Source organism: Rhinopithecus roxellana, chromosome 6 (genome assembly GCF_007565055.1).
Source record: "Rhinopithecus roxellana isolate Shanxi Qingling chromosome 6, ASM756505v1, whole genome shotgun sequence".
In the NCBI taxonomy this organism is placed as follows: domain Eukaryota; kingdom Metazoa; phylum Chordata; class Mammalia; order Primates; family Cercopithecidae; genus Rhinopithecus; species Rhinopithecus roxellana.
The window spans coordinates 34,476,606-34,496,906 of record NC_044554.1 but is presented as its reverse complement, the minus strand read 5'-3'; the positions used below and the strand labels follow the sequence as shown (position 1 = coordinate 34,496,906).

The 20,301-nt window shown below is 38.6% G+C and overlaps 1 protein-coding gene across 1 annotated transcript in view; it reads right to left on the bottom strand.

Annotated features, from left to right (window-relative positions):
- TPK1 (thiamin pyrophosphokinase 1) overlaps window positions 1–20,301 on the bottom strand; it is a 407,155-nt gene that overhangs the window by 331,412 nt on the left and 55,442 nt on the right. The gene's annotated exons all lie outside the window — the stretch shown is intronic.

The window sequence follows — 20,301 nt, the reverse complement described above, 5'->3', positions numbered from 1 at the left end:
GTAAACTTTTTGTAGGGGGCGAGGAGTACAAATGTTCTTGATATGAATTCTCATCCTTCCAACATATCCACTACTTTGACACAACTACCTTCTACCTATCTGGTTTTATATCACCCCGACCTTATTTACCAAACGGTATGGGGTCTAGTGGGTGTGTATTTTCATATTCATTCATATTCTTTTTCTCTCTTTCTTTCCTTCCACCCTTACCCGATTTTGGACTTTCCAAAGCAAAATCCTGTGTGCTTTCACAAATCTTACTAGGTCTTCTTATGGTTCTCTTATTCCAGGTTTTTAATGACACGCCAAAGATAAAGATGAAGAAAAGTTTCTTTTGAGACAATCATTCCACACCTTTTATAATGTACTTAAAATAGTGCAAAGCAAAGTACAATCAGGTATTGAAAATCTGTCATTCGGTTCAGTCCAAGCACCCTCCATTTCATTTGTGAAAAATAAAATGTTTAAGAAAAATTGTTTTTTAAGCAATCTCACTGTTAGAAATGGAACACAATAAATAAATAAAAACAGTATGCCATCATACATAGCAAATATTATTTTTTTTCTTTTTTTTTTTTTTTTTTTTGAGACGGAGTCTCGCTCTGTCGCCCGGGCTGGAGTGCAGTGGCCGGATCTCAGCTCACTGCAAGCTCCGCCTCCCGGGTTCACTGCCATTCTCCTGCCTCAGCCTCCCGAGTAGCTGGGACTACAGGTGCCCGCCACGTCGCACGGCTACTTTTTTTTTTTTTTGTATTTTTCTTTTTTTTAGTAGAGACGGGGTTTCACCGTGTTAGCCAGGATGGTCTCGATCTCCTGACCTCGTGATCCGCCCGTCTCGGCCTCCCAAAGTGCTGGGATTACAGGCTTGAGCCACTGCGCCCGGCCCATAGCAAATATTATTAAGTGCCAATTGTATACCAGGCACTGGGAGTACAAACAGGGATAAGATTACAAGCTGTGAGATGAGACACTTACAATAAAGATGATTTATTCAAAATACAATATAAGAGAAGCACAGGAGGAGTGCCAGATAAATCGACACATGAGTATAGCGGGAGTTCAAAGGCTAAGAAGCCAATAAAGTCTGGTGTCATCCCAGAAAGTTTTGTGAAATGTAGATTTTTGAACTTGATCTTACAAAGAGAAAGAAGATGCAAAGAATAAAGGAAGGGGCTTTCTAGACAAGAAAAACAGTTCACAAGCAGCTGCTCTCTCCTTATTCATTAGGGTTACTCCAGTGAACAGTTTCAGAAGCAATGCCCTAATGATTTGATCATAGGACATTAATACTAACATCAGTAATTTTAAACATAATGTTTAAGATAACACAGGAATTTAAGTTGAGGCATCTCAACATCTACAAAGAGTGATGCAGTAATGAGTAGTAAACACAATTTATATAATTTGGGAATCCATATAGAGATCATAGCTGAAGGTAAAAGAGTAGGCAAGCCACTGAGATACTACTGCACAAAGCATGGGAGGGCAAAGAGAGAAAAGAATAAAGATGAAAGCAAAGACACTGTGTTTTCCTACGATAAGAGAGCCGAAGGAGGTCAACAGAGAAAATACAGAAGGAAAACCCATAAAGGCAGAAGGATAAGAAGGTATTTCCAAGAACATGCAGTTGATAACATAGCATGCTACAGAAATGTCAAGGAGATTGAACAAGAGGCCAAGGGGAGAGGGATCTCAAAGAAAATCTTAAAATTCATAGAGGGAGACTCAAGATAGTGAAGTGACCAAGGGATTAGTGAACAGTCAGGAGATGATTAAGACGGAAGAATAGTCACCTTTCCTTAAAATATAAAAAGTTAACTGTGAGAAATGGAAAAAAAAAATGCAACAAAGATAAAATATTTTAAATATAGAAAAAATCTTATATCCTAAATAGGGGAGGGAAGTAAGAGGAAGAAGAGAAATTATCCGTTTGTTCTTTCAACAGGTTATTTTCAGAGCACGCCTTGTTCAGGCACTGCTCTGAACAGCAGTCAAGAGAAATGGCATGTCCCCCCACCCCACCACCACCACCTGTAAGGCGTATCTCCTACTGAAAAAAAAGGGCTGAGACTGAGGCACATGAAGGCACATCATGTGCCTCAAAACTGAGAATGTCTCTTTTTTTTTTAAGAGATAGGGTCTCACTCTGCCACCCAGGCCAGAGTGCAGTGGTACAATCATAGCTCATTGTGGCCTCAAACTCTTGGGCACAGGTGATCCTCCTGCCTCAGCCTCCTGAGTAACTGGGACTGCAGGTGCACACCACCATGCCCAGCTAATATTTTTATTTTTTGTAAGCAGCAGTCTCCAACTCCCAGCATCAAGCAATCCTCCACCACCCAAAGTGCTGGGATTGCAGGCGTGAGCCACTGCAACTGCCCCTATTTATTTATTATTTTTTTGAGATGGAGTCTCGCTCTGTCTCCCAGGCTGGAGTACAGTGGCACCATCTTCGCTCACTGCAACCTCTGCCTCCCAGGTTCAAGTGATTCTCCTGCCTCAGCCTCCCCAGTAGTTGGAATTGCAAGTGCCCGCCACCACACCTGGCTAATTCTTGTATTTTTAGTAGAGACAGGGTTTCATCATGTTGGCCAGGCTGGTCTTGAACTCCTGACCTCAGGTGATCCACCCACCTCGGCCTCCCATAGTGCTGGAATTACAGGCGTGAGCCACTGTGCCCAGTCTGCACCTACCCCTACTTAAAACAAGGTAAAATAAAGTATGAGGGGAGAATTACAGTGGAATATGGAACATTTTTAAAACAACTGTTATAAAAAACAGATTACAGGATATGACAATCCACAATTTTAAAAATAGAAATCTAATTGGAATTAACTAAAAGGTAATATGATATCATATCTGTCTATAAGTTTAGCACTTTTCCCACTGATTATGAGGAGGAGACATAGGAGTGGGCATAAACAGGATGGGGATGATGGCTGGTTTTGAGAATTGGCAAAATCACTTGCCAAGAGGTCAACAGAATCCAGGATGTTTATTTGGGCAGATTTAGAATGAACGATTATGGTGAAAACCAGTAATGGCCTCTTCTTTAGTAATAGAATCCTGAAGGGTCTTTTTGTTCATTTTACTGGGTCAGGTAAGAAAAAAATAACCTTGTGGGAAAATGTGGTCCATAAGGCTAAGTTCTTAGATGTATGTAGTTTCTATGTAATATCTGGAAAGTCTCCTTAAAATAAACGGGGATTTGTCTTCTACTTCTTTCCTTTCTCCTTCCTGCTATCTGCAAGTAAGAATTGATAGACTCATTGAATGAAATTCTAGCAGCCACCTTGGATCATAAGAACCAGGGCATCAGTAAAGGAGCCTGGGTTGCTGATGACTTTGTGAATCTTCCTCCATTCCAGCACTTCACTACCTGCCTCAAATCTTATTTTACACAAGTGAAGAATCAACTTTTAAGCCGTTTCCTAATCTTGGCCTTAATTCCGGAGAGCACTCCTAGAAGCAAAAGGTCCTACCAGGAGTTCAGGAGCCAGGACTGGAAACAGAGCCCCTGCCACTACTTTATGAGAATTTATTAGAAGGTTTTGAGACTGCAAATCAGTTTCTTCCTCTCCCTTCTTTTCCTTCTCAGTGGTTCTTAGATAACCCAGAGGAATTTATAAGACACGGAAATTTCTAGACCCTGTCCTACACCTTTCAAATTCTATCCCTTGGCATTAGGTATGGCAATCTACATTTTACAAGCAAGTTATTCTACCACAGGTGGTCCATGGACTAAGCTTTAAGAAATCCTGCTTTGTTATCACTATACCAGTGAAGTTTAATCGGGCAAGGTAATGCATTTATTATTTCAAGTAATAAGTGTCAAGCCCTGAATTAGGTGCTGGGGATGCAAAAATGAAAAAAAAAAAAATACTTCTATTCTGTACAAGTCACTATTATTTTAGGTTTCTATATTCGAGTGAAAAAAAATCTAATTGTAATAAATGCAGTGATCACAGTCCAGATTGTGTTAAGGTAAAGATGAACTAGAAAAGGATTTGAGATGACTCTAAAGAAGAGCAGACAAGCATCAAAATGCAGGACATTAGCTCATTCATTCATTCCACCTGGACGGAGCATCAGTTTAAGAGATTCAGAGCCTGGTTCATGGTAAAACTCAGTAAGATGTCAATAGCAAGGAGCTAATAATTTGGATAACCCAATGGCCCTTTTCTCTGTAGCAAAGTCTACACTGCCAAAAGAGGCATTCAACAACGTTGAATGTAAGTTTACATGAATGACTGAAACTGCTGTTACTGATCATTTGATATATGAACTTGGTATTTTTGTGCCTCAGGAAAGCACTAAAATCCACATTACTGCTCCTCTAGACCAATACTTTCATTAAGGTGATATCCATGAAGGCATTTCATTTTTGGAAAGAATGAAGCAGTATAAAATGTATAGTACAGTTAGGCTTTACTAATGATGTTATTAATAAAAAAGAATTAACTACTTCAGCTATTTCTATATATAACATTTATGGTAGGCTGTTTCTGTATATAAAGATATTTAGGTAATGGGATCTGATACTCTTTTCTAATCTAGTTTAGTTTTCTAATAAGATCTGATAGTTTTTCCTTTTCTAATCTTGTCTCCCCTGGAAGTCAGTATGGCATTTATTCTACGCTCAAAGCCTTCCTGATTACTAATCCATAACGGGTTGCAGAAAAAGTAGCATACAAAACCACCATGATTCCTAAATAGCGTATGGGGGTTTCTCAAACATTCTACCATAATATAGCTCCATATCACTCTCAGATACTGAATTATGGGACAATGACTCTGGTTCTAAATGTTCCAAAATTCAGAAAACTCTGGGAACCAAGCAAGTAAGAAAAATCAATAGTCTTATTTCAAGTAGTTCTCAAGCTGTCACACTGATACTGTTCCTGGGATATGCACAAAGATTTAAGAAAAAAAAACTAGAAAGAACTTCCTCATTATGTCATAAAAATTATAATTTTTTTAAATCAGGTGTCCTAAGGCAATCTCACAGACAAAGGCAGGCACAGACAGCAGGATTTCAAATGGGATGGTGAAAGAACCTTTTCATTATTTATAAAAATGTATGATGCACTCCATTTAAAAGAACAAAGAAAGACAGACTAGTCTTAATCCTTCAAATGTTAAGTCAAAACTCCCTGAACTGTTTTCTCGAATGGGCTTCAATTACAGAAGATGAAAAATCCCTGATCATGGATGTATTGAAACCAAAATGCTCCAAACTGCATGAAAATCCTGAGTTAAGTACAAAAGTCCAAGTTTATAACATGAAAATAAAAATGAGGTCAAATCATCAGCCTTGGGCTAAAAAGGGAAGAGGTCCTTTGAAAGTAAAAAACTAAACATAACAAGTTCAAATTTTAAGAAAGAGGGAGGGGCATCCCATCTGTCTTTACTGTACGTAGTTCTCCCTCTTGTGTAACAACAACAACAACAAAATTCTGCCTCTTTGGAGAAATGGCTGATTCTATTATTAAGGAACTATTCAAGATGAGCCCAGAGCACCAGGTAGTTCCAGAAAGAAGGAAAGAACATGATCCCCCAAAGAGACAAACAAAAATACCCAGAGATGAGAGTAGGTCAAAGGGGCACAACAGCCAACTGAAAGAGGTCCCAATGGCCAAAATTGTAAACAATTTGAGCAAAAAATAAAGTAGCATTGGATTACAACCCAGAGTATGAAATAAATATCCATGAGTCCATATGGATTAATTAATACATAAGGGAAAAGAGACAAATCTCCCAGACAGAAGAATTCCAAACAAATTATACAATCCTCCATCCTAAAGAAGAAAGAACATAGCTATAGGCTATACACAGCAGAGAGTGGGCTGCACATAGAAACTTCCTTCCAAAGAGGATTATGAAAAAGAGGAGAAAACTTTATGGTAGAGAAATATAATAAACACTACACTTCAGGCTGGTGATCAAGGTCAACATCAGTAGTCATAAATCAGGTTTATAGTATGTACCTTTAACACGATGTGATTAAAATGGCACTCTGTCTCCGGGGTTTTTCTCCCCAAAGTCTATAACCCTAGTCTAATCAGGAGAAAAATAGAACATAAATTCCAATAGAGGCACATCCTACAATACGCCTTACCAATATTACTCAAAACTGCCAAGGTCAGCAAAAACAAAGAAAGTCTGAAAAACCGCCACAGTCAGAGGAGCCAAGGGGACCTGACAACTAAACATAATGTGGTATCCTGGAGGGGGTGCCTGGAGAGTAAAAGAACATTGGGCCAAAACTAAGGAAATCTGAATAAACTATGGAATAATAAACGGATGATAATGTATCAATATTGGTTCATCAATTATAACAAACGTACCATACTAACGTCCAATGTTAATCCAGGGGAAGCTGCTCACAGGGCTTACGTAACAACTCTCTATACTATCTTCTCAACTTTTCCTGTAAACCTAAAGTTATTTTTTTCAGTCTATTAATTTTTTTAAAAAAAGCTCTGGGACAAGCAAAAACAGAACTGAAAACTATTCCATCAGGTATTCATTCAGTGATTAACTCCATGAGACGAAACTGCCGACCCTTACGACAAAAGCACGTCTGGACTTCAGGAAAAAAGTCAAGAAAAAACCCACTATGCCAGAAGGCAAAGAAAATTCTATTCCATCTTTGGAAAACTAAATTACATTCCAGATTTTCTTTTCATTAAGAAGTGAAACAAGAATAGAAGAGAAAATCTCGAGAAAACCAATTTCTTTTTATTTCCAACTCTGAGAATGAAAACTATTGGGACTCTATGAGATAGACCATAGTCACATCTCTAAATCAATGATCTTGAAAACACAGTCATGCAGCTCAGGAGTGAAAGGTTGATGTATTTTTTAATTAAAAAGAAATTAAGATGACATTTAGTATGCAGACAAGCACAAGGACCTCACTTGTCCTTATAGTAGATGGTCAGAGGTTATCTGCCGTGAGTGAGATATGCTAAGGAAACGCGAGAGCTGCACCACACAGAGGTGTCAGCAGCACCTCATCCTCTTCTCCAGTATATCAGTATGACCTGCAGTTTACCTGTGCCCAAGAAAGTAAAACTACAGATTATTCAGTTTAGCATAATCTTCACAAAATGGGTAAGTGACTTTAAAATATTCTTTAACACATATTGAAGATAATATAAATTCTGCACAAGCAGGCAAAAGCATACAAGTAAATGCTGACGTGATCACTTCTACTTCCTAGAACTAGCAAGTCTTAACAAGCTTGAAGTAGACTCTAACTAGCCCTGACAACAACTAAGCTCTGAAGAAAGGGACAGAGGGAGGAAGGGAAATTATAAACACATTGGAACTTTAGATTTACATCAATTATCATAAATGATAAATTTATCCTTCAGTATATAGAGCAATAGGTCGCAGCCTCTCTATAATCACAGATTTTTTTTTAATGCCAGCTAGCACAGTGGCTATCCCAGCACTGTGGGCAGCCAAGGTAGAAGGATTGCTTGAGGACAGGAGTTGAGGACCAGCCTGGGCAACACAGCAAGACCCTGTCTCTATAAAAAAAAAAAGTTTAAAAAATTAGCTTGGCACAGTGGCACATGTCTGTAGTCCTAGCTACTCTGGAGACTGAGCTGGGAGAATTGCTTCAGCCCAGGAATTCAAGGTTACAGTGAGCTCTGATCACACCACTGCATCCCAGCCTGAGCTACAGAGTGACACACTCTCTTTAAATAAATAAGCAAACAAGCCAACTCCTCCCCCAAGAGATCTTTATACAACATGCCTGTAGTAGGGCCTATGCATCATGACTTTTTACAAGCACCGTAAGAGTCTAACAGGTCACCAAAGTTGAGAACCACTGGTATCGTGTCTTACGCTATTAGCTAATGACAGTGTAAAGCCCTCATAACCAGCAATGTTACTTTAAAACACTATTAATTTCATCTGTATCTCACTCTTTTTCATTGCTGTTCTCTGAAAATTTTATATATAAATAGCAAACAATAAATTATTTGTAGATTTTCATAAACATAAATGAATTCCCCTTTGAAAAGTGATATGGTATGAGATTTGTTTAGAAAAAAAACTGAAGCCCAATATTGTAAATGAAATTACATTACAATAAAACACAATTTACAACAGAAAAAATATTAATGACAAGTTATCAAGGGTTTTTATGTTCTGTTTAAAAAATTACTGAAATTCAGATAAAATGAGTATTAGCCAAAGCACATGCCAGTCATTATAATAGTTATTTTGCCAAAGGACCAAAGACTATTGTTATGAATATCTCATCCCTAAAAAGTATTTCAGTTAAACCATGAAAGCTCTAGAGTACTGAGTTTCATATTCATATTGCACAAACTTCTATATTTAAGCACAAGATTCTTTTCAAGTGTGCACAGGGAAATCAAAACTGTCAAGTCAATTCGTTCTTTGAGGAAATAAATTGCATGTGGACAAAGCAGAACTATTAAAAGGCTCTGAACAAATATTCCATACCAAAGTCTATTAAAATAATTGAATTACCAATGGAATAAAAAAACTGGCAAGTCACATATAAGAAATTGCTTCAGAGAAAGTAAACAAAGAGTAGAAATAAACAGGTACTTCCTTGAGAAATCTTTCTTGCCCTCTCCCAAGAGTGACCATATGGTATATGCCAGTTGCACCAGTACTGAGCCCAGCTCGGTCGGGCAGAACCTAACCCAGCAGCGCTAGGTGAATTAAAGACACACACACAGAAATATAGAGGTGTGGAGTGGGAAATCAGGGGTCTCAGAGCCTTCAGAGCCGAGGGCCTCCAACAGAGATTTACCCGTGTATTTATCAACAGCAAGTCAGTGATAACCATTGTTTCTATAGATTATAGATTAACTAAAAGTATTCCTTACGGGAAACAAAGGGATGGGTCGAAATAAAAGGATGGGTTTGGCTAGTTATCTGCAGCAAGAACATGTCCTTAAGGCACAGATCGCTCATGCTATTGTTTGTGGTTTAAGAATGCCTTTAAGCGGTTTTCTGCCCTGGTTGGGCCAGGTGTTCCTTGCCCTCATTGCGGTAAACCCACAGTCTTCCAGCATGGGCGTCATGGCCATAAAGAACATATCACAGTGCTGCAGAGATGTTATTTATGGCCAGTTTTGGGGCCAGTTTATGGCTAGATTTTGGGGGGTCTGTTCCCAACACACCAGTATAATAAAAACTGTGTCCCCTTCCATTCATTCGCAAACTGCCCTGGCTTAGACAATAAATTATATAATCACTGTAGCCTCCATCATCTTCAGCTTCCAGCCCATCCTTCTATTTCAGTCTCCAGCAAAACTTACTTCAATGAGATGTACATCCTACCATACCCCATAAATAATGCTCGTCGGGTTGACCAGTGACCTCTTCTGTAAAACTCAACAACTAATTCTCAGTTCTCTTCTTGCCTAACCACATCTCAGCAGCGTTAATAGGGTAGATCACTCCTTGAATCTTTCTTCTTGAATGATCAGGGATGGGAGTGGTGGGGAAGAAAGGACGGGGACAGGAAATAAAATAGGGAGAGAGTTGTGTAGTTGCACTTTGTGAACCGTCTCCAGTTTCATTAGCTTTTTCCTGAACTATCGTGATCAAAACACGATTTAGCAATTTGAAGGCAAGACAATTGGTTTTTGCTGCTGTTGCTGTTGTTCTTTCTAGTACCCTTCCTGGAACATTTTGTATCATATTGATTTAAGTGTAGTAGTCAGGGCTTCAGGACATAGGGCCATTGAGTTTTACGAGGGAGTAATTTCATTCTGCAAAGAATCACTTTGGGCAAGCAATCCCCCCCCATCCCCTGACTTGAGGAAAACACTATCGGTTCTCCTTCTTCTGTGTGACTGACCCATTCCTTCTCAGTCTTGTTTGCTGCTTATTCCTTATCTGCATAGAAAGTATTGAATAAAACTTGTTGAATAAATAGTGAATATCTCTAGATTCTATATGTAAGAGTGTCCCAGATGCGGATCTTTGGGCCTTTTCTCAATCTATATCCACTCCCTAAGTAATCCCCTTCAGTCTCATGGCTTCAAATGCTGTCTATAATGGTGACTTTCATATGCATGACACCAACCTGGGGTTTCCCCCTAAACTCCAGAACTCTATGTCTAACTTCCTATTCAACAATTCCACTTGGATAGCTAACAGATATCTCAAACTCAACAAGTCCAAAATCAGACTCCTGAATCTTATCTCCACGCAAACCTGCTCCATCCACAGTGCCGCCCAACCCAGTACTATATCTACCACCAACACTCTGTTCCCCGTGAACAGTTTTCATCTCTAGATTGTATAAAAATCCCCTCTAATTGGCCTCTCTACTTCTACACTTGCCTCTCTTATACTCTATTCTCCACACACGAGCCAGATGGATCTTGTTAAAATATAGTCAGAGGAAGTTATTTCCCTGTTCAAAAACCTCCACTGGCTTCCTTTCATAGTAAAAGTCAGATTCCTCACAAATCACCTACAAGGCTCTACATGACCTGGCTTCTCTCTCTCTCCCTGCTGTATCTCCTATCTCCCTCCCTCCTCCCCCACAGGCCCCATCCCTGCTACGGACACACTGCCCTCCTTGTTGCTCCTAAAACATACGGAGCACAATGCTACCTTTTAGACTTTACTGTAGATAGCCACATATTCAGTGAATGTCTTACTTTCCCTTTCACACTAATTCCTCAGCTCTCCGCTCAAATGTTAGTTATCATAGAACTTCCCTGAGCAATCTATGTAAGATAGAAACACCTCTGACTCCACGCTAGCACTCACTCTTAACCTGATTTGTTTTTTATAATAAATTTATCACCAGTTTGTTCATCCAATCTTTTTTCTAATGTCTGTCTCCCCACACTAGTACATAAATTCCTGAGTCCATTACCTAAAACAGTGCCACACACGCAGTAAGCACTCAATAAGTATCTTCTGAGTGGCTCTTTCAGCAATGACTTTATGTCCATTTACAATAAATCAACTCCACATACTTTCTCTAATAACCAAGTGACTCGTCCCCAATTTGAATAGGTACTTTTCCCTTGGTTGCTTGCCCAAAGGATTCTTTGCAGAATGAAATTACTCCCTCCTAAAAATCAATGGCCCTTTCTAGGTCCTGAAGCCCTGAGTACTACACTTAAATCAATATGATACAAAAGGTACCAGGAAGGTTAGTAGAAAGTACAACGGCAACAGCTACAAATGCCAATTGTCTTCCCTTCAAATCGCTAAATCGTTTTGATCATGATAGTTCAAGAACAATCTAATGAAACTGGAGATGGTTCACAAAGTGCAACTACAAAGTTTGTAAATAATTTATTTGAGAATAGATTAAGTATTTTTGAGGTAAACAGATGTTTAGGCTTACTACCTATATAGGGAAGAAAGAAATCCATGTAATACACGTTGAGCCCTACAAACCTGAGCATATATCTAGTTATTGTCATCCAACCTTTCAAGTTGAAAGTGTAAACAGATTCTGAATGGTTTAAATCAATTTCCATCTAAGAGCATTACCTCCCATGATGCAACTGTAATGGGTCTGTCCAAGTTTACTAAACCTAATATTATAAAATCGATGCCACTATAAACAAAATGCCCCAATAAATTCTCACAAGAATCTATATATGTTAGAAATGTATGAGAAAAAGAACACTTTATATTTTACAACTAGTAAGCTTCTGCTCTGTAGGAAGTGGGGGGAAGTGCAAGTGAAACCTGACAAAGTTCTGAGTCTTTCTTGACATAAAAGTAGAAGGCTACAGCAAGAAATTTTTTCTTTATTTACCCTTACAAAGGTTAGCCATATTCTTATTGCCAATAAACACATTCTCACTATAACCCAAATGAATGAAGTTGAGTTCTTTATCGTGGCACACTGACACCTCTGGATTGCTGGCAGAGTTCAAAGCTGCTCCATCAACTGTCCCTTGCCCTGCAGACATGGGGCACAATAAACTGTGTTTCCTGTCAATCAAGAAAATCAATCACTGCCTAGCAAACTGTACATGTAATGCCATAACCCTAAGGGTTCGTCATAAAGTACTAAAAATTATAGTCCATCACATTAGTTTTGACATGTTGACAACAGGGCCCACAATAGTCTTCACACTTGAAAAGTTGGTTCAAAACACTCCCTGAAGGCAGACTCTAAGTTTGGAATGTGCTTCTAAAACAAACAGCCTAACTTTTATCATTAGACTACTCCTGCAACCTCAGCCCATGTCTGCCCATATCAAAAAGCACAGAATCTCTTCATGGCAAGCAGTAGAAGGAAGGCCAAAGAAGTTCAACATGGCAGTAAATACTCCCTTTTAAAACCCTTTCTACTTAGGTTTGGTTAGGTTTGATGAGAATTATTTTGGCAATAGGTGGGCTTTAAAGCTTTGTGTGCTTCATATGTAAAAACTGTATTCATCCATTCTCACACTGTTATGAAGAAATACCTGAGACTGGGTAATTTATAAAGGAAAGAGGTTTCATTGACCCACAGTTCCGCATGGCTGGGGAGGCCTCAGGAAACTTACAATCATGACGGAAGGCAACTCTTTACAAGGCAGCAGGAAAGAGAATGAGTGCCAGCAAGAGAAATGCCAGACGCTTATAAAACCATCAGATCGTGTGGGAACTCACTCACTATCACGAGAACAGCATGGGGGAACCACCTCTGTGATTCAGTCACCTCCCAGCAGGTCCCTCCCATGGCATGTGGGAATTATGGGATTACAATTCAAGATGAGATTTGGGTGGGGACACAAAGCCAAAACATACCAACAATACTAAGAATAAACAATTATAGTATGTAGATCTTTTCTTTCTTTTTTTAATATTCCTTAAAAAGGACTTTGACTCGAGTCATACTGTTATGCCCAGACCGTTTATTCCCCGAAGAAGACCACCAGAGTCCAGAGTCAAAGCCAAGCGGCAAGGATCTTTAATGCAAGTTCGAACTTGGTCCCTCCGTTCTACAACATACAAGAGGGCCCCGAATGATGCATGTGCCCGCTTTTTATAGCCCGATGCATACAGGATATGTAAGGTTACAGAGGTACAAAGGAATTCTTTTGGTTGCAGCATCACAACTGGTAATTGGTTAATACTTTAAGTTTTACAATTAACAGTTTTCTATTTGTTCCCGCGCATTTAGTAAAACTACAAACGGTTGTGACCTTATCAGGGGCTCACTAGGTGGTGTTTCTGAGATGTGTGTCGGGGGGAATGTGTTTGTGTTGGGCTCAGGAAGTTGGGACAAAATAGAGGAATGTGTTTGTACTGGGCCCAGGACTAAGATATGTGGCAGACACCGGTAATTAGAACAGAACAGAGCAGGACAGAGACTTTCACAACGTTTGTCCTTACAATGTCTGGAGTCTATGGATAACCTAATTGGTTAGGTCCGGGGTCGATCTTTAACTAGGCTCAGGGCGCCGCCCGGGCTGCCAGGACGCCGCCCGGGCTGTTTGCCTGTGGACTTCATTTCTGCCTTTTAGTTTTTTCATTTGATCTCTTTCAATACCAATACATATAATTAAATACATGTGCTCACTTGCCAGCATATATACTAAAAATACAATCAAAATAAGTACACATTAAGCTAAATTAGACATATTTAAACAACAATCTGATGTTCCCTGAGACCTATAGTTTGACAGGAAAAAACTGACAATTACTTGAAATTACAGAGTTTAAAAAGCACTTTTAATAACCTTCTTTAAATGATCTTCTTTAAATGATATAGATTACATAACACACTGTGTCATCAAAGTACTTCTGAATAGAAGTCATTTTATTCACTCAGTTTTTTAAAAATAAAATGCAAAAATTTAAATGCAAAAGACCTGTGTTTCACGAATGACTTCTGATTACACACACACAATTCACCATATCAAGAATCAAACCCATACTGAAGGAAATCTTACTAAACCCAAAGTAGGCAAACATTTTCATCTCATGGGCACTGTGGGCTTTAAGAGAAATTAAGAGTAACTTCTGCTATCAATAAGAAAAATTTTGACACCAACTGATGACTTGCACTAGGCCACAGATAAGTACTCTGGCAAATAGTACTGCCTCAGTCTCAGTGTCCCTTAATCAGATACAGGTCCAGGTGAAGTAAATAGAACAAGTCAGGTTTCTCCACAATTGCTTTTCTTTTTCATAGAGATTATATGTCACCAAAGCTGGAGTGCAGTGGCATGATCTCAGCTCACTACAGCCTCCACTTCCAAGGTTCAAGCAATTCTCATACCTCAGCCTCCCAAGTAACTGGGATTACAGGTATGCCCCAACACATCCAGCTAATTTTTGTATTTTAGGAGAGACAGGGTTTCGCCACGTTGGCCAGGATGGTCTCGAACTCCTGATCTCAAGTGATCCGCCTGCCTCAGCCTCCCAAAATGGTGCTGGGATTACACGTGTGAGCCACCACACCTGGCCTATATAATTGTGTGTGTGTGTGTGTATACATACACACACAAAAAAAGTTTGCTAAGAAAGAATATTCAAAGGTTTTGTTTTCAATAGAGAAAGAATGGAAAGAACACAAAATCCCATTGATACAGCTGTGCTATGTCCCACATAGTGAAATAGCTATATATTACCTTACAAGGAACATTCTCCAACACAAAAATAAGTAGAAAAGCAGGGTTCAAATAACAGATGTTATATTACCATTTGTGTAAAAAAAATTTTAATATATACGTGTATTTTTACATATGTATCTTTTCATCCTTAGACTATCCATCAAAGGGAAAAATGTTAGAGCAGAATAGTGAAAAGAAGCATTACTTTGCATCTCTTACTCTTGTATCTTATTAATTTTGTACTTTTTAAAAAATTATTTACTTTTTTGAGATGGAGTCTTGCTCTGTCACCCAGGCTGGAGTGCAGTTGCGCAATCTCCACTCACTGCAACCTCCGCCTCATGGGTTCAAGTGATTCTCCTGCTTGGCCTCCTGAGTAGCTGGGATTACAGGCACCTGCCACCACACCCAGCTAATTTTTTGTATTTTTAGTAGAGACGGGGCTTCACCATGTTAGCCAGGATGGTCTCGATCTCCTGACCTCGTGATCAGCCCGTCTCAGCCTCCCAAAGTGCTGGGATTACAGGCATGAGCCCCTGCACCTGGCTTTTTTTTTTTTTTTTTTAAGAGACAAGATCTCACTCTGCTGCCCAGGCAAGAGGGCAGTGGTGCAATCATGGCTCACAGTAGTCTCAAACTCTTAGATTCAAGTGATCCTCCTGCCTGCCTGACAAGTACCTGGGACTACAGGAACACACTACCAAACCCAGTTAGTTTGTTGTTGTTGTTGTTGTTTTTTCTGTAGAGATGAGGTCTCTATGTCAGGAGTCCCCAGCTCCCCAGCCGCATATCAGTCCTGGTTCATGGCATATCAGTCCTTGTTCATGGCCGGTTAGGAACTGGCTGCACAGCAGGAGGTGAGCAGTAGGCTAGCTAGCATTACCACCTGAGCTCCGCCTCCTGTCAGATCAGCAGTGGAATGAGACTCTCACAGGAGCATAAACCCTACTGTGAACTGCGCATAAGGGACCTAGGTTGCGTGATCCTTGTAAGAACCTAATGCCTGATGATGTAAACTGGAACAGTTTCATCCCCAAACCATCCCTCATCCACCCCACCCCTTTGTCTGTGGAAAAATTGTCTTCCGTGAAACTGGTCCCTGGTAACAAAAAGGTTGTGGACCACTGTTCTGTGTTGTCCAAGCTGGTCTTGAACCCCTGGCTTCAAGCCATCCTCCTGCCTCTGCCTCCCACAGTGCTGGGATTACAGGTATGTGCCACTGTGCCCGGCCTCTATTATTTCAAAAAATAAAAATATTATATATATATAATATTTGTATATATGTAATATTTGTATATATGTATATAATATATTGTATATATGTAAAATACAAGAGTTTCTACTGATGAAAAGGAAAGCGACCACCCAGACAATGTATCCCACTCCTAAGGAGTTGCTGGCCAACAATCCTTAAACATTAGGCTAGAATATGATAAAGGGTCACTAAAATGATAGATTGTTTGGGTTTCAGACTAAAAGTAAAGCAAATAATTTTTGCAACACTATCTAGCATCCTTTCTTTCCAAAAATTATCAAATAATTCATGCTGATTTGTCTGAGTACACTGGAAACTTTTAAGAGACTAGGAAAAGGGACTTAGGACCACCAATTCCCTAAACAGCAAAAGGAGATGCAACTCATTCTACTCTAAACACCATGTAGGGGTTTTTCCCTCTGCTGAAATAAGTTATAGGGAAGTCAGAAAACATTTGTTTTTCAGAGTTTAGGGGAAGATTTTATAAAAGTGTTATATTTAAGAATTTACTCAACTCCATCCCAATTCCTAATTCTATTCATCTTTTTAAAAACCTTCTTGACATACAACAGTTCTCTTCATCAATAGTTACTAGAAATGAATACAGAAAAGGTATAACATGTCAAAACCATACCTTAGGAGAGTAGAAATGAAAACCAGAAGGGAAAATTAACTTTTTCTATATTTGCCTTTAGATGAGATAAATGTTTATACTAAGTCTGTACTACATTTAAAAGCTTTGTTAAAAAGAAATGAGGATAGGAAATTTATGAGTAATTACAGAAGATTAAAACAGATTGGAAAATTATTAACAGGCTGAGGTATACTCCAAAATATTTCTATTCTGTCAGAGGAAGAAGCAGCAGCAGCAACAGCCACACATTAGTTAAAGGAAACCAATGTTGCATTTGCATTCATTTAGTCACAAATCTCATTTGATACTCATTTACGAAACTTGTAAGAATTTTAACAGCATGAGCAATGCACTTTTTAGTCAACAGCTTCAGCACTGAAATTATGAGAACCAAGTATAGCAAAGTAGTACTAGTTCAACAAGGAAAATAAAGGGGCCTCTTTCTTAGAAAGAAAAAAAATATTGAAGATAAAAAGATACCAAAATTACTTGCCTCAATTTCAGAATAAAGTTATAAAACTACACCTCTGTATACACATAATGTGTATATAGGTACACCACATATGTCTATATATATATTGTATGTGTGTGTGTGTAGAGAGAGAGAGAGAGAAGATTCTCACTTTGTTTGTGCTGCTATAACAGAATACCACAGACTGGGCAATTTATAAAGAACAGAAATTTATTAGAATTCTGAAGGCTGAGAAGTCCAAGATCAAAGCACCAACATCTGTGTCTCTCGAGGGCCTTCTAGGCAGGGCCCTCATGACCTAAGCACCCCGTCTCTCAACACTGCCACGTTGGAAGATGAAGTTCCCAACACATGAATTTTGGGGGACACATTCTGAACAGAACACATGTACCTAATATAATTTTGAAACTATAAGATACTTCAACAATCTAGACATTTATATTGAGGGAGGAAGTACTTCCTAGGCAAACAAGCAAAGCAAGAAATCATCACTGAAAGTCTCAGTTTTGTTACTAGACTCAGCTTTGAAAGGCAAGAGCATGTGCTCATTTCTGAATCCCCGGCACCAAGCAAACTGCCTGGCACACAAGAGATACTCAGTAACACTGATCAAAAAACTGATCAATGACTGAACAGCACATGGTGGTTTCACAAAGACTGTGTCAGAGACCAAGTGTCCAGCCACACCTTGGCTGTAGTCTAGCAGGCTGATCCTCATTCTGTGAAACTTTCAGGCACTGTCATAGTTCTCAGGTCTTCGTTCATGGTTGTTCCTCTGTCCTGAACACCTTTCAGAATAGTACACAGTGATTAAGTACATATGAATAAGAATAGTACAGTGATTAGGCACAGTGATTAATATAGTGATTGGAATCAGACCTAGCTCAAATCCAAGTTTTCTCATGTATTAGCTATCTGACTGAAATATTTTGGAAATTAATTTAACATCTCTGAGCCTGCAAAGTGTGGACTATAACAACGGGAGACTCAATGAGACTATACATATAGACAGCTGTATAGTGCCTCGCACAATGTAAGTAAATATTCAACAAATGTAGATTCCTGTCTCTGCCAAAGACCTACTTATTTTTCAAAACCAACAGAAAATACTTTACCTCCTCCCCTATCCCTACATCTTTTCTTTTTACTCATTAATCATTTTCACCTGCCAACCATAGTATTCAATTCCTTCTTCTAATAATAGCTATATACATCTCATTTAACAGTTTATAAATTTTAGGTATGCTGAAAACATAATTTATTCATCATATTTGCTTGAAAATTCAACGTAAGACCTGGCACAAAGAAGTTATACAATGAACTATTTCTAACATAACCTAAAAAAGCCATTCATTGTGCTGTTTCCCACGTCATGAAAATAGTTACCCATAAAACTAAATATGTGCACATGCACACAAACTAAACCATCCCAATTTCAGAGTGCTCTAAGTTTCTTTCCACTTAATCTTTAAAATTTTCTGTGTCCATATTGCACAACAGAAGCACAATATTGCTTCTAACGATACTATACTCTGTATGAACAGACACATAATCTTAAAACCAATGGGCAGATGAATGGACAGATACATAGAGACAGAAAGAACAAGGTATAACGCACTCAATATCAGCATCCCTCACTTAATGAAGTATATGATCCAATTCTAAATCAGCTGGAAACTGAATTTTATTCCTTCTCATGATATTCATTATAAGTCAGACATTGAATCTGAAGAAAGAAAAATAAAACACTCCCATACTTGCAGGGCAAGTTAATAATAAAAAGCGCTTGTAATTGCAAATGCCTGGAAGGTTTCCATCTAAACTGCACTCCCCCACCATTCTTCCACTCACATCCACACCTGGAAATGATCTCAGCCAACAAAAGGGAACGTACAAAGTTTTCACACATTATGAGACATGTATCCATAATTTTATGAATAAACAATGTGGCTAGTCAACTCTCTACTTACAATTCCCTTACTTTATATGTAGATTATTTTTAACATTACAGGAATGGATTATGTAATATGCTGGGTTCCCAAATCCTTTGTCAGATCTTCCATCTTTCGGCTGTCTAGCATTTATGAGGACTTTGCTGCTCATTAGTACACCTACCAAAGGCAATGAAGGAAAGGAAAACAAACAGAAACAAATCTTTTATTTTGTTCAAGTGAGTTCTTACATCTTTTTAGATGTATCATCAATTTAAAAGTGAACATTTTTACATATTTTAACATCTGATGTGCATTCTAGAATACATTCAGAATGTGGGTGTAACTGGCAATTGCTGTTACTTTCTTAGTGGTACATAAAATAATGATGCACCTTACAATTAACAGCATCAAGGGTACAATTTAAACCAGTATTTAAGCTATACTTATTATTTTTATTATTTTACACCAATATCATGAATATTTGTGAGTTGTAATGAGGTTTATAAATAAATCAAAATTTGTGGAATTAAGATGCTAGAATAAAAGATACTAAATATTAACAAAGAATAATCAACATGTTCTCTGCTTTTCTAACAAAAGCTAATGTTTATAATATTAAAAACCATGATTTCCTTATAATGTCATGAAAAAGCAAATGATATTGTTATTAATGCTTTGGATCCAATGAAGAACACAGGCCCAAAAATAACGTGACGAACAACAGACTGAAGAAAACGCACAATGTGCCAAACGCAATGAGATCACAGGGAAGGGGAAGCTGTCCCAGGGGAACGGGGAAGAAGTCATAGAAGACTCATTCTAGCAGTACTGAAGGCTGAGTTACAGTGCCCCATGTGAAGGAGGTAGGATAGTCCTGCAGAAAACACCATACGCAAAGGGTCAAACACATGAAAAGTGGCCAATACTGTGAATGGGGAAAAAGAGGTGATGACAGCAGAAAACCTAGGAGAGAGGTGGTGGCCACATAGTAAAATATATTTTAGGCCATTTTAAGTAATGATCACCAGCTCCCTCTCCCCCATTCAATTTCAGTTGGAAGACTCAAATAAATGATTTTTTTAAATCTCCATTTTGATATGACTATTACTGGCCTTACTGCTTAGAGCAATGTCAAGATGCTACATATAGCCCTAACACTGTCCATGTCTTCTTTAGACGTGACACACTAGAATTAAAATGAAATCATGCTTAACATTATTTTTGCTAATCAACTCATGTTCTCCCACATTATGATTCAGGAGCTAGGGCTTCTAAAATTACAGACTTCTCAAAGAAGCTAAAAAGAACTTGTGAATAAGATTATGAATGAAATCTAAGAAGACACGTTAAATCTGCTCCCAAGTATAAAAGCCAAAGAATTTATCCATTAGCATCTGAATAATAAGTGCCAACACAGCAAG